This window comes from Mytilus galloprovincialis, chromosome 4 (genome assembly GCF_965363235.1).
Source record: "Mytilus galloprovincialis chromosome 4, xbMytGall1.hap1.1, whole genome shotgun sequence".
In the NCBI taxonomy this organism is placed as follows: domain Eukaryota; kingdom Metazoa; phylum Mollusca; class Bivalvia; order Mytilida; family Mytilidae; genus Mytilus; species Mytilus galloprovincialis.
In genome coordinates, this window is record NC_134841.1 from 60,299,430 (window position 1) to 60,315,806 (window position 16,377).

General features: G+C 31.9%; 1 protein-coding gene across 26 annotated transcripts in view; it reads left to right on the forward strand.

Annotated features, from left to right (window-relative positions):
* Positions 1–1,025: 1,025 nt before the first annotated feature.
* LOC143072594 (gamma-adducin-like) overlaps positions 1,026–16,377 on the forward strand; it is a 55,054-nt gene continuing 39,702 nt past the window's right edge. For 22 of the 26 annotated variants that reach the window (XM_076247602.1, XM_076247599.1, XM_076247606.1 and 19 more), the window contains exons 1-2: positions 1,026–1,178; positions 10,487–10,583. The gene's annotated coding sequence lies outside the window, so the exon portion shown is untranslated. Of the gene's footprint in view, positions 1,179–4,930; positions 5,075–5,251; positions 5,275–10,486; positions 10,584–16,377 lie in introns of those variants that run through there. The other 4 variants (XM_076247620.1, XM_076247626.1, XM_076247600.1 and 1 more) reach the window with 3 other exon arrangements.

Here is a 16,377-nt window from a genome sequence, read left to right on the forward strand (position 1 = left end):
GAAATTTCCTACATGAGGCATTTGCCTCAATGTAGTTACGGCCCTGTAATAAAATAAAAGTGAGGTAAGGTGTCCTGATACAATATACCTCAAGTTAAATGAAACCAATTTTCAGACATTTCAAGTCTATTTAGATAATATTTATTCCTCTATTATTAAAAAAAATAGGGAAGTGTTTCCCGATTTTTTTGGGGAAAAAAGATGAATTTATGAAGAATCTGGTGCCATCTTTCGATTATACCTGCTGATTTATTTATTTTTAATACATTTCAAGTCAGGTAATTTATTTGCAAACTATCACAGAACAAACCATTTATTTTTGGGATTATCAAGGCTGAGTGACCCCCCCCCCCCCCATATCAAATGGTCGTCCCCTTATGCCTTTTTTTCTAATATGTGTGTGGATCTGATCTGGCTGTTTACAACAAATACAAAAATGCTGATAACAGTTAAAAGTGGGTTGAAAAACAGTTTACAGCTTAAATTTACCTCAGATAACAGTTAACAAAACCTTGAAAAGGATCACAACAGGGTATTGTCCCCCCCCCCCCCCCCCCCCCCCCATTAGTGTGTCAATTATAAAAAATCATTGTAATAAATTACTTTGCTATTATTCATGGGCCCTTTAATTGGAATAAAAATATCTTATCTTATCATAGCCTAAATAAAAAAAAACCTGAGAAGATTTTTTTTAATTGACCCATATATGGTGTAATTTCCAAATTAAATCATTTTAAATTTTGCGCCTATTCAAACTTGGAGTATGAATGATTTCCCTTTACAGACAAAAATGTAAGTGATGTCATTATTCAGGTAGCTGGTGCATATTTCCGGTGAATTTCCTCCCTCTTTCTTAAGTATGTTGTTGTGTATACCATAACTTTCAAGCATATCGCATTTGTTTATATTAAAAAATATTTATTTAAAAAAAATATAAGGGTCCCATGCAGTGTATAATTTACAGTCCATGCTTGCTTTTATCAAAGCATTCAGAACATGCACTTGAGATAACAACGGGTGTATTCAAAAGATGGAATAGCCAGTGGAACTAATTTTAGAAACAACTCATTTGCATATCGGGGAAAGCCTTGTCTGTGTTCAAAGGGGCCAATATAAATTTGGCGGGGATTGTAGTCTTTCATACGAACGATCAAATAATTTTCGTAGCAGAAACAAAGGTAAGTAATTGAACGTCAATAACCACTTTATGAAAGCACGCCCCTGTTCAACTCATCAAAAGATAATTTGTAATGTCCGACCGGCTTCTGCTGCCGGTGAAGACGGTAACAGCGCTTACTTGTAAACTTGTCCGTCTACTGTCAAATAATGGGCAATACATTTGTGTACACTACAACAGAACTGTTATATGCGAAGATAGTTTCGTTAACATTGTCATTGTAGTTAAAATGTTCAGAAGCTACGGGGAAAAAATCAAATTATATGTTTTCTGTCGCCATATTTTGCAACTGTCAAGGTCGGATGTTATCAAATGCAACATCAAAACATCAGAAAGTTCTGACAAAGTATTCATATTTTATCAAATGTATTTATTCCTAATTAAAGGGCGCATTCATAAGGCATATGCATCAATACAAATCACAAATGTTATCCACACAAACAACACATGCAAAATTGTATACTGTTTCAGTAGATTGTTTTAATTCTAAATGATTTAGTATTCAAGCAAATTTATAGGAATATATATATTATACATTGTCATTTACTCACACACTATGACAGCCAATACTCTTGTTGCACTTAAAATGATAGTGCAATTTCCATTATTACCATTAGCAGTACATAAATTTTAATTTTATGAAAGAACAACATGTACAAAATGTGATCGCTACAGTTTAAAAAGGTAAACTGATAAAAAAAAAATGAGAAGAAATTAGAGGCTTTCCTAAAAAATAAATCATATTCAACAGTATATTCTGTGCACACCCTGTTCTAACCTAGGAAATTCACAAAATTATAGATAGATGCAGTAGATTAACCATTTATACCTCATTTGAACATTCCTTATTCATTTTTTTTTACAATGACTTCATTAAAAAAGCAAATCTTAGACTGATGTCATATTGTAATCATTGAGATTAATGAAAATATGACATCTAAAATTTACAAATGTATAAATAGTGTTTCCTGAAGCTTTTGAAAATGGCAGATAAAGTTCTTCTCAGAATGCACTCTTTGCGCAATTGGATACTTTTTAAGGGTACATTTTGCGCAGAGGATTACATTTGTACACTTTTAAGAGCACTCTCTACAAAGATATAAAGGCACAGTAATGGTAAGGATTTAATTGAATATACCATTGTTTTATACTTGCTTATTACATGTAATACTTTTCCGTTTTTTATTTAAATCCATTATAGTAATAAAATGATCATTTCTAGACTCAGCTAAAAATTATGGTAAGGCGTTTTAAAAATATGACGGAAAAGGGGCATGGAGCCAATTTTTTTTGTTAAAAGGTCAGCCTCAGGGTGTCATAGCAAGCCAAAACCTCCACCAGGAAACATGAATGAAAATGCATGAAATTTGTGAGTTCTGCACCCAAAAAATTTAAATGTTTAATTTTTGTTGCCACAATACTTTTATTCAAACATTAAGTGATTAACTTTATGCAGGTATTGCAATTGCTTACTTTCTCTGTTAAATTTCTTCATTTATCAAAGCTAAAAACAGGATATTTAGTGCTTGCAAGTTTTTCTATTGAAGCTAAAATAAAATCAAGTAGATTTTTCCTTCACCTGACTCGAAGGTACAAAATGTACTTGGCATAATTTTTGTTGCCAAAACCTGATGTCTGTAATGAGAGGCATACATGTGATGGTTGCTTGGAATGTGCATAGTTGAGTTGTTTGGGTGTACGATATGGCACCTGACATCACACGCTGAACCAGACTTGTCTTTTAGTTTTCACTTATGCAGTGCCCAGCCCCTTATTCTTTGCACCATATGCATTTGGTCCTTGCAAGTATCTCAGTATTTTGACAAGGAAAGGATATGTCTATCACATATGCGGTTTCACAGAGACAGTTTCTGACTGTCTGTCTCCATATTGGTAGACATGGAACTTCCCAAATTATTTCTGTACAGCTTCCTCTTGCAGCTTAACACATGCTCATCAGATCATTGAAATATATGATTGTAACATTTTTTCATGTCTCAATTATGTAAATTTTTAAAAAAGTATTTGGATTTTTTTTTACATTTTTGTGGACAATTTATAGTTACATGTACATTTGTATATGTTTTGATTTTTCCAATCATATTGTGGTGTAGAATGAATCGAAGCACTTTATGGGCTCTTGATTAGATTAATGAAATTCTTATCTTATCTTATCTTATGCATTGGCATTTTTGATTTTCCCATCTTCAGTCATAATTCCTTGGCATTGAATGTACTGTACTGTATGCTTATCAGTAGTACTTGTCAATTCGAAGCAGAAAAAGGCCAAAGATCAACTGATCAACTTCAGATTTTGATAAAAAATTCAATAATGGTTCATCACTATATATTTTTTGTACATTTTAAATCCCATATTTCCACCCCAAGAAAATTGAAATAGCAAAACAATTTTTAGCAGGGAAATGAATCAAACATACAATGTACATACATTCATATATTGTTTTAGGTCAGTATGATACAGCATATATCTTTCATCATGGAGACATTTTTCTTTTGAGATGGAATTGATAAGGCAGTATATTTTCTATATTAAATCAACATGTTGAAATTCTTTTTGTTCTTATCCTACTGACCAATACATTAATATGTTGTGATCTCTATTGGGGGTAGTAAGAAGTTCTGTTCTCTTATCATGCAGATAGTGTTTAGTCTATTAATTATATATGTTACTACATTTATCATTTTGTTACTAATTTCATATTGATTTAATTAGTTATTTGATAACTTGAACTGGTGATGACATGTAACATTTCAAAACATGCCACTATTCTTATCTGTTCAAAATCTCTGTGAGATTATGGTATAGAGGATATGCTGTTTAAATGTTCCTATAGTATCATTATATATATACTTTAATGAACTTCATGTACCCAGTATATATACATGTAACAAGATCTTCCATGTATATAGCTTGAATGGACATATAGTGATTTTTATAGTATTCCTCAAGGTTTTTGTCTTTTGGTGGAAGAAACAAAAGATATACAAATCCTGGTGCGGAAATTTCTCGCTACATTGAAGACCTTTTGGTGACCTTCTGCTCTTGTCTGTTCTATGGCCTGGTTGTTGTCTCTCTGACACATTCCCCATTTCCATTCTCAATTTTATATCATGAGATTAAATTTTATATTAACTTAGTGGACAGAACTCAAATATATATGTGTGTCACTTAATTTACAGTGTACATGTAGAACTTGTGAGCAGAAGCCAGAATTTATAAAAAAAAGTTTTTAATTAAAAGAACAATACTTGTCTAACAAAAATTGTTAGCCTAATAAATTCATACATGTACATGTTTATACAATGTATGTAAGGAATATGAATTACTGCTCAATTTTGAGTGCATCTCCATAGGTTTCAACAGTTTATCTTGAACTGTCTTATTGATAAGATCACCTCACTCAGATTTCTGACAGATTATCTTTTAATGCTACTATTTCAAGAAAGAAATGGTACCAAGCTGATTCTGGAATCTTGGGAAGTCTTCTTTTGTATATATATATATATTTAGCATCTTCATGATGTCACTCGTACCTGTAATATATTTACAGTTTTTACACTAGCAACTAAAGTTACCCTTGATAAAGCCTCATGTTGTTATAATAAGTAACGTAAGTTTTTGTCTTTTTTATCTAACCTCTTGTTGGCCTCACTGACATCACATCAGTGTAAACCTAGGATTATTTCCCCTTGCTTTGCCTCTAACATTTTCGACATGCTGTTACTGATTTGATAATACACATTCCCCTGACTATGGATAACAACCTGCTTTTGTAAAATTATTTTTGAAGAAAAATGGAATAATTTACCATCTGTTGACCTAGCATGTCAGATCATAAGTAATCAGAGAAAATTGAGGAATATATTATTGATCTGGTAAGGAAACTATGTGATTCATGGAATGATGTGTGTGAGCAGTCTGTGTTCAGATTCGATAGAATTGGTGGTGTTATAATTATATGTCCTGTTTCGTCTGTCTATATATTTTTTCGGATTACAATAGTGAATGGTTATTTACTTGTGTACCTTTACAAAGCAAAATACAAACCAGATACATGCCTTGTCCAATTTCACAGGTAATGGTGAGGGCTCAGAATTTTCGTTTGCATGTTTTCTCTCTCTTTGAATAGAAATGGTACAAATTTCATGTACTCTTATATGTATTCCATTTGCAATTTTCTTTACTTCATGAAGTAATACTTATAGTGAAAATTTGTACCATTTATTTGAAAAAGATACATATATGCAGTTGCACTCTTTACACTTACATTTGGAATCAAGATAAATCTATTAAAAGAAAAGTGCATTACTGCACACCACCTGTGTTGAAGGGGTTGTTCTTAGAATTTCATGGAAAATTAAATTGCAATGCTTTGTGAAAGCATGTAGTATTTTCAAGTGCTTTGTTATTTGATCTTTCATTTGTGTAATCACATTATCAATCAGATCTGAACCAGTAAAATAAACAGAAGGCTGTCTGTTATCATTCAAGTGCAAGAGACATATCTTTTTTTTTTTGTTTTGTTTAGAAACATTTTATTCTGTCAATTTCAGACAGCTGTCAGCATGTGAAGAATTTGATTTCTCTGAATTTAATTCATTGTAAATTTAGTTCCTTGATTTTTGAAAATCAAAATGGATAAATTTGAAAGTTAATAGATGCACTGCCTTTTATATACTATATAGTCTATTTATTATATATGGGAAAAAAAACAAACAAAATGCTAATTTCTATGTGGCAATTAAGAGAAAATTCCCCATCATTTTTTTAATGACACTAATCCAGTAATACATGTATCTAGACTAGTTTCAAGGTTGATTAATCAAACTTGTTCAGTTAAGGATATTACAATCAAAATTGAAAAAAACAATATTTTTTTATAGCTGTAGTTAATGAAAAAGATGTAATATAGATAATACATCCTATTCATGAAGTATGTTAATTACCAACAGAGGAAGAAATTACTGGTTACACCCTAAGGATTGACTTGAATCATGCTGACATTACTGTTTATTTATATACAGAGGGTAAAATGGGGAAAGATGTAGAGGCATGCATGGCCTTTCTATGCAAAACAAGGACTAATATTATGCATGTACACTTCATATACATGTACATGATTTATCGCAGACTTGAAGTTATTTTGGTACAGAAACCTGAGCATTTATAAAGGCTTCTGCTCTAAAACAGTAATGTATAGGTGCAAGTTCAGCAAATGGATGCAACATTGAACTCTGATAAATGTACAAATGAACAAAAATTAAAAAAAACCCACACAACTTGACACAACTAACAAAAGCTAGAGGTTCCTTATTTTTTGGCAGTGGTATGTATACGTAACATGTGACAACATGTTTTGTGATATTTCAACCCTCCCCTATACATTGTACAGGTACATGTACTATTAGCTGATTTGGAATAAACAAACACACAGCAATATGCACAGTAAAATTCAGTTTACCTTTTTTTGCAATTTGTCCTTGAAACTGAAATGTCATTATCAGTTTAGACATGCATTTGAGTTTGAAGGTGAAAGAAATGCAAATGTATATTTATTGCCGAAATGAAATACATCCCCTTTTCAAAGTCATTATAAAATGTAACAGCATCATACTACATGTATAAACAATGTATGTAAAAGTTTAATCTATAAGAAAAGAATTCACATTACATACAGAGAATGAACAATGGAAAAAGATGATTCATAAGTTCCATGTGACAGATAAGAGTTATCTGAGTATACATAATGCCTTGGTAACTTTACACTTTACAAATTTTCTGTTTTTTTATATGAAACTTTGTCTCCTTGATATAAACACAAGGTTAACGGAAGTTCCAACTATTGTCTCATCACTATTATAAAAATGCCACCATCCTTGTACATGTACTACATTTGTCATATTACACTGAATTATTGTTGCCTTTATCACAGTTACACTTTAATGAACTCCCACTCTTGTAAACCTGGCATGTTCCAATATTATTTTATCAGACAGTGGGTATTGATTTGTCCCCCATTGTCTGTTTAATTGATTGATAAGGTTTATTTTAATGGGTCAGAGTAATAGGCTTTAATTAGATCCTCCAAAAATCGATAGAATGAATCAGCTGATGATTAAAAACTTGGTAGGAATCATTGATAATGACAAGCTCTATTTGTCACTCGATTCTGTTACATCATCATGACAACCAAGAAAGTGGATTTAATCTGATGTTGCCAGAAGACATTGGCATTGATTATAGACACCAAATGTACATACTCATAATTAACAGCCATATGCATTTTGTGTTGACTCTAGGATAATCTTAGAAGTTTAATGGAACTTGATGCAAATATTTATTAATTGATACATTGAGATTCAGTTGAAGGGTTTGATTAATTTGTGTCAGTGCAAAGTAAAATGCATGACAAGTAAAAATTCACTTTCATTTCTGTACAAACATAATATGTACCGTACAGTTGACTATTTCTGATTTAAAATCCGAATATAATTACTTTCAGACTGCATAATTTATTTATATATTATGTATTAAACACGCACTGTTTTTTGTTAAAGGCTGTATTTTGCCCTCTGGTTGTGGACTGGTGTTTTCTGTCTTTGCAGAGTTTGCAAAAAGTGTCAGTCCTCAGGATTTTACCACCAAAATTTGGCATAGGACTGACACAATTTTAGTATTTTTCAAAAGAATTAGTAGTGAGGACCAGTAGATTTTCTTCAAGGACCACCAGGGAAAAAAGAGATTTCGCGAACTCTGTCTTTGAGTTCACCGAGTGCCTATCTTCTAAATGTTAACCATACAACTCTTTTCATTCATACATATGCATGCATATATATGTGATTCAGTACACCTGCAAGGCTGCATTTAGAAAGTTTCAACTGCATTATTCAGCAGTAAGCAGTCATATTTTCCCTTGTATTACTTAATCTACATGTAGCAGCAGGGCTTTTCATGGGCAGTTAGCTGGCTTTCTTTGTACTGTCAAAAAGTATCAATAATACAATGTATGCAACCTAAAAATGAGCTTAGAAAGCCAAGATTTAAGCCCTTAATTGTTGGTAGTGTGGGACTTCTCTCCATTAAAACAGCACTTCACAGATGACACACAGCTTGATCAAATAATTAAAGTAGGCAACTTAATACTTCAGTGGAACACACCTGAATATTTAACCCAATTATTGTAGAAAAAATGTACTCCTGTTTGATAAAATACAGCCATGTGTTATCAATTTATAGTTTTGACCTTTAGAGAGATAGTTAAGGGGGTTTCTACCATACTGAATGATAGTAAATTATTGACTAATTGTATTCATGTTCCCATGCAATAAAAGTGTTAATCACAAACTCATTACCTCAGTATACATGTATTTCTGCAACACTATACATGTATATAAAAATGTTACTCTAAATTATGCAAGGTAACAAAGACACAGACAATGTATCACAGAGTGTAGTTCATGTTTATGCATATAGTAATGTTTGAGTGTATGTATATATGCATCTATGATGATGGTCTAAAGTAATAACTCTAGGTGCATATTTGTGACATTGAACATGTAGATGTATATAAAAACACATACACATACAGAGGTAGTGGTATAGATATTTTTAAGCAGATACAAGATTGTTTTCAAATTAGTGGATGTTTAAATCCAAAATTAATACATATGATGTCTCTATTACAGATTTAATATGACTACATTTATGTAAATTTTTAAAGCCACTTACATGTACATGTAAATTGTTAAATACATTTATAAACCATTAGCATAAATTGAAAGCAATTTCTTCTGCAAGAGAAGTGAAAATACCTAATGGATATCCGATATTCAAACTCATCGTCATAAGTTGAAAAACAAACGGAAACTCCATGGCAGAAAAAAGCGTAAACTGTCTAAAAGACACACAACTGTCCAGTCTGTGCCAACCTAGGCCTGTTTTAGGATTTGTCTGACCGAAAAATAAATTTGAACTTTTAATTTTTCTGTTATATTTTCAACTAAAAAATCTTACAAACTCTGTCTGATTGAATGATTTTTGTGGGACATTTTGTTGAGAAGAGTTGTAGAAACACTGACTGTATATATACATTGTATACAAAACACTACAGCTGATTTGAACAACACAAAGCCCACCTAAAAAGGTGTATTATTAGTACTAGTATTCATAAATTTTTATGCCCCATTTATGGGCATTATGTTTTCTGGTCTGTGCATCCGTTCTTCCTTCCATCTGTCTGTCTGTCCCACCTCAAGTTAAAGTTTTTGGTCGAGGTAGTTTTTGAAGTTGATCTTTCTAATTTCGATGCAAAATAAGAGTTTTTATCACATTTTCACGGTCCAGATTCGTATACTATGGACACTTCTTGTTATCTACTAAAATGAGTCCATGCTTTGGACTGTGTTGTTTAACTTTTGATATTGAGTAAATGTTTTACAAGTTCTTTTGATAAACCCAACTCCAGAGTTCTTTTGGTGATTTCAACAGATACACAAAATATGCTCATGTACATGTACTGCAAATGTTTGTCCATTTTTCTTTTTGCAAAATGAAGTATGTCAGCTTTGTAGTGCTGAAAAACATGGTAAATTATTTTCTTTTAAGCCTGTTGAACTGTGTGATTTTTCTATTGATCAGTATTTGAAATCCAGAAAATCTATCTAGTCTAAAGAAATTATTTATAGAAATATGGGTCTATTAATTATATACATGTAATGTAGTATCGCTCCCCCCCCCCCACACACACACACACTCAAACTCATTACATGCATAGCAGTGGGTAGTATTCTATGAAAGCAATGGGTATGTATGCTATGTTTTTCAAATATTTTGAATGCCTGATAAATTAATTCAAAATTTACTGATTCCTTGAGAAGTTTTTATTATCAAATGTGCAGGTCCTGTTTGTCAAAATGTCATATTCAGGCCTATGGCCAGACTTGAGTTTTAATCACTGCAAAAATAAGGGTAACACAAGTCTAGATTTTCTACTTTATAAGTGCACTGTTTATTACAGCCATAATGGTAAATCTCTACAAGGTGGGATTCCTCATTGAACATTTACATACATATTTCAATTTTGTACAGGTATGATTTACTTGATGTATATTTAACCATTAACTGTACCGTGGGTGTAAAGAAAAACATTTGAATATCACACTTGACTAAAAATCTCTTTTTGACAGCTTTTATGTAATTAAATAAATAGAGTGTAAAATGTTTTTACAAGGGACTGATTTTATTATACATACAAGCAGTATATGATGTATTTTATTTTCAATTTACAGGTCATGTGCATCCAAGTGTAGCTAAATATAAAAAAAAATTGAAAGGATATATAAACAAACAGCTTTATTGAGGGTCAGAAGAAGCTATAATATCTTGGTAAGTACCAGCAAAGATTCTATGACTTGTTTCTTGTTGATTTAATTTATCAAAAGGAACATTTATAAAGGTTGCATACCTCTAAGATGATCAGAGTTGCATGTACAAATCTGCTAGTCTGAGAACATTCTTTTCATGGCATGCATGTTAATTTATTTGCTATCTGACAGACAACTCATCAGATTGAGAACACAAACACTCCAAACCAACATCCTATTATATATATGGTTTTCATCTTTATAATCTCCCTATATTGCTACATATAGTTCCTTATGGAATTGCATTAAAAGCTTGTATTTCAAAATATATCAAATTGATCCCAAAAAGGACCCTAATCTTTTTATATGAAAAATGCTTACTGAAATATGCAGATTAGAGTTAAAATTTACATAGAATTGTTCTCTGGGCACTCTTAACTGGAGAATTTCAGACACCGTCTACTTGAATGCTTTTTCAAATCTTCAAATGCAGACCATTCATTAGGAGTCAGTACCTGGTACTTTTACACTCGTCTTCTACTAAATATACATGTACATGTAGTACCACCAGAAATAAGGAATATTTATATAAGGTATTCATTGAATATAATATATTGAAAAATACTGCCTATGAATAGGAAATCAAAAGCACAGTGACACTAGTCAACAAAAAGATAATGAAACCCCTACAGATGTAAAATTAATTTATCTATATACAAATTGAAAATCAAATTTTAGTCTACTAAAGGTAATCCGTTCTTGTAACAAAGTTCTACATGTACATGTATGCACAATGACCCCTGCTGTCATCTTATACATGTACATAATGATGTGTTTTATTCTGGTTTGATAGATTTATCATCTATATATTGCCTTAAATATTTACAAGGATGTCTTTGTGAGATGATTTCTTGAAGTCGCCACTTGAAATCAATGCAGTTGTCTAGTTTCTTTTTGCTTTTCTTCAAACAATTCAAGCTGAGCTATTATCTTGTGTTTACATTTACATAAGGTGTCAGTGAAATTGTAATTAATTATCTGCACATCTGTCAAATACCTTTTTGGAACTTCATTGAATACCAAGGTAATCTTGCAAGAATATGGTAATGTATATTGCGTGGGTACAAACATAAATGTTTTATATGTACAAAATGTATATCTATGTATTTTGTGAATAGACCTTGGTGTCTGAATGAATTGTCAAGTACTGAATTGCTTTTATAAACAAAGTTAATAATTGAAGAACTTGCATTTGACCTCAGAGTTATTTTAATGAATGTGAAAAAGGATAGCTAATGTTTCATATGATAATTAAAACATAAATTCTATAAGACATGCATGGTGTCTATTTTAAGTTCTGATCTTTGTACCATTCAAATTTTATAAGACATGCATGTCTATTTGAAGTTCAGATCTATATACATGTATAGATGCAGGGGCGGATGCAGGAATTTTCGAAAGGGGGGGTGCTAACCCAGGGCAAAGGGGGGTGCAGGGGGGGGTGCAAAACATATGTCCCGATACAAATGCATTGATCGGCAAAAATAAAGGGGGGGTGCGCACCCCCGGAACCCCCCCCCCCTGGATCCGCCACTGAGATGTACTATTCAAACATGATGCTCAATAAAGGTGTTTAGATTTGATGAATTTAGATACATGTATAATATCATATGTCATGCATGTGATTATATGTGAATCTCGACCTGTATGTCTCAGGTACATGTGCACATGTTTTAAATTGTATGTAATAAATGCACACTCAGCAATTCACATAAAAGAAATTGCAGATGAATGGATAAAAGATATTATCCAATAGTTATATTTTGTTAGCCATATTTGCATGTTATTGGAATAAGACTGGATCATTTCATACTATGTTGTAAATATTTTATTGCTAAGAATTACAGAAGTGATAGTTATGGATTATTGATCCCTGATGTTGTAATAATTCTCAGTTGTAACATTTCTCCTGGTTGCTGCATTGTGTTTGAACCGGATTCAGTTAAACTTTATATGTTCAACCCATATTAACATGTTAAAGTGAGTTGTCAAGATCTAAACCAGAATTTTTCATATGGTCTGACGGTCATTTCAAGACCAACTTCATGGCCTTTCAATTGCAAGGAATAGATATTGTTAATGTTATTGGGAAGTGCAGACATTTCTAAATGGACTTGATCCACAGTTTAAGCTTTTGAGGGCATGGGGTGAAATTAGTCTGGTTTATTAACTTGTTGACCTAGCTATTTAAGTATTTGTAGCTTACAAAAAAGCTTAAAAGTACTCGTAGAGGTACCAGGTCCAAAACCACCAGGTAAAGGGTAAATATAGTTGGTTGTTGACTGGACACAAGTAACATCCCTCTGTCTGACATGATGACAGCCTTTACTATAGATTTAAATAAAGAATTAATTTATTGCTATAAACTGTAGAACCTAAAGAAAAAACGTAACATAATGATTTATTGGACAATCTGTTTTAATGAAAATGGACGAAATATAAACCACCTATAAAAAGTAGAATGTAGGTAAAGTTATACCCTGTACCAGGGAGATTTAATTGAAAGTTCAACTAACAATATCTTGTAGATTATCTGGTAGTAAATGGTTGTAAAATAATCCACTTTTATTTTGATACAAATTTCCATTCAGGTCAGAAAGTGAATGAATTGTTTGGAGTAGACACAGGTAAATGTTTACATGCAATAAGTATATTTTAAAAAGGTTTTAGCAAGATTATATGATGTTTACAGTGTTATGGCTTTGACTGAATAATTTTAGAGGTTTAAAAAGGTGAATTATATACTTTTGAGGTTTCTTCTGCCTTTTTGCAAGGCACCATGCAATATAGAAATATCTGTGAGAAAGCTATAGGAGTCAAGCACCATTGTCTAATCTTTTAGAATATATGACAATGAAAAAAGGGCAAATTTTTTATTAAAAAATCAGTGAAAAATATAAAGATAAAACTGGGGAAATAATCAAACATTGGTCAAAATATGGCCTTCAATTTTTTACCTGACATAGATTCTGAAGATGACCAGTTGGTTTGTGAAGGTGACCGGTTGGTACACCATTGATACTGTAATGCAAATTGTTGTGATCGATCTCTCAGTGGTTACGCTAGACTTAATCAGCTTCAAAACAATATCAAAACATGTTTGAAGAAATTTACTGAAAATTTAAATTCCTTGAGGTTTTTTATAAATAACGGACTACTGTGACTTGTGCCTCCAACAAAACAAGGTCAAATTAAACACTTTGCATTATTATAAGGTCAGTGGTCTGAATATCATGCCCATCAGTCAGGAAGTAATGTATTCAGGTTATTGAACTGTATATTATAATAATTGATGACTTTATTTTTGGACTGTAATGACTAAAACAGAAGTAACAAGATTGTTGTTGTAAGCTTCTTCGCCATTAGTTCAAAGTTGATTAACAAATATTGTTGATATTCGCAGCTTAATCTAGAAATTTTACTCTGGGTGTTTGTCAATTTCAAACATTTGATCAGTAACATTTTGTTCTAGATGGAAAATGCGCTATAGAAAAGATTTTAGCTAAAATTCTTTTTCGTATGCATGGGTTGAGTAGATTCTGCAAATTACCATGTTTGGAATATACACATGTCATATTGTATTGACATCTGTTGTTTGAAACTGTCTATTTCTAGATGTCTTCAGTTCAGTTGAGATTTTTATATGACCGCAAAGATTTTGGTTTGTATAATGATATGATGTTGTTGTCGCCTTCATCGTCTGCGTTGTTGTCATTGTCATCCGAAGACAATTTGGGTTGCTGTTTCATAAGCATACCCTACATCTCCTTTTGATTAGAATTAATAAATGTATTTATTCTGCTAGCTCTTTGAAAAATTTAATTTGTTTGAGAGATTTGAGACTGGCTGATGGGATGACAAAGAAAAAAGTGCCAGTTGTTGTCACAGGGCTAGGCTACTGTATTCCATCCCCAGTAGATGAGAGATTTTTCATTTGGCTGATGTTTACATCCAATTTGAAGATTCACAGATACATGTAGCAGTGATAACTTATCAGATGCAATATTATATGTAAATTAATGCATGTAAAATGGTAATTTTTGTCATGTGAGGAGCTAGCTATGCAGCAAACAAGTGAAAAATTGCATAAAGTGCAAATTGAAGACCTTTTCACATTCATAGGTCATCGTAATTTTAGATGAAAGTCGTCAATTTGTGAAGATTGCATCATAATTCCTTTTATGGATGCATTAATGCAAGTTTCGTTGTCCTGTATACGTAACTCATCTTTACTTCATAATTCTATTTTTTCTTTTGTTCATACTCTTTCTTGATCAGTAGGCTTTTATTGTGCTCAGACTTCACACCAAAATAAAACAGAAAATGGATATAATACAGATATCAGCAGAGCAGCATATTTAATGTATGGTTTTAATTTGGGCCTCTTGGTTTTAGGGTGAGCCATACAAATTAAAACTGAACTTATAAGTGAATGATTTGACTACATGTATAAGCAGACCTATACCTCTTGCCTTGGACATTTTTCTTTAGTTTTGAGGTGAGCAACACAATTTATTTGAAACTGTTTTTGTTGAATTTTATTTTTAACTTTGACATTTTGCAATAAAAGATTAAATAAACAACTGGAAGCCTTATGTACAGGTACAGTAAATGCATGGAGATTTCTTTAAATGTTTGTGATGATCAGAAGTATATCTTTCTGTATATTCAGTAGATCATATATGTCATAGGTAGGAGTATTTAGAGTGGTACATTGTACCCCCTTAAATCACCATCAGCCCCCCATGGCAATTAATGATGATATCATGTAAACCATTTTAATTGTTGGTAGTCAGTGTTTATTAACCTTTCACTTTTTTACATTTTTCTCTCTTCAATTTCCAAGGAATCCACAAAATTATGCATGTAGTAATGAACTTAATCCAGTGAAGTTATCTCCCTTTTAATCAGTGAATTCTTATAGGCTTTAAAAAAACAATAAAGTCGGATGTTCAGGGTCAATTGCATTTTTAAAGCAGTCAGATAGCTAATTTGCTACACTTGTAAGAAAATTCCATAGATCTATTGATGGGGAAATATTTTCTGTAACAGCTGGACTGTTTACAAGTCAATAGAAAAATATGTATACAGAATGAAAGTATATATCATTGATTTATCAATCAAGGGTTGTCAGTTGCATTGGATAAATATAGGAAATTTGTGGACTTAAAGTATATAATGGAATGTATATATGTCCAAAATTGTTCGAATTTTAGGACATAAAGGTTTACACTCAAAGTTGCTTATAGAGAGGTTGCTTTCCGAGTAGGTGAGTTGTCTATGCATCAGATTGAATATTCATGCTCATATTACTCCAGCTCAACCTGAACAGAGCTTACTTATTCACAACAAATTTGCAGATGGAATATTGTCCATATTAATTCTCATAGAAGCACTATAGAGGTCCAGTTTGATCAAACTTTTCTATTGCTTCATGAGGATTACTGTTTTGTTTTTAAGATTCAAGGTCACTTGTCAAAGCCAGATTAAGGTCACCTTGATAGCATTATGAAGAAAATCTATAACTAAGAAAATATTAAGTTGGGTTTTATTTAAAGGGATGCTGTACATGTAATGTCAGAGCAGCGGTCAGTTAAATCAGTTTTCTCCTTAAACAAATAGGCTTCCTGGAATTTGATTGGTATGCCACTCCATGTACATAGCAAATCAGCTTTTCATATATTTAAATAATATGTTCATCTTAGAAAGTAATGATACAAAAATTGTTTCTTTGATAAAAAAGCCATGTAATTATA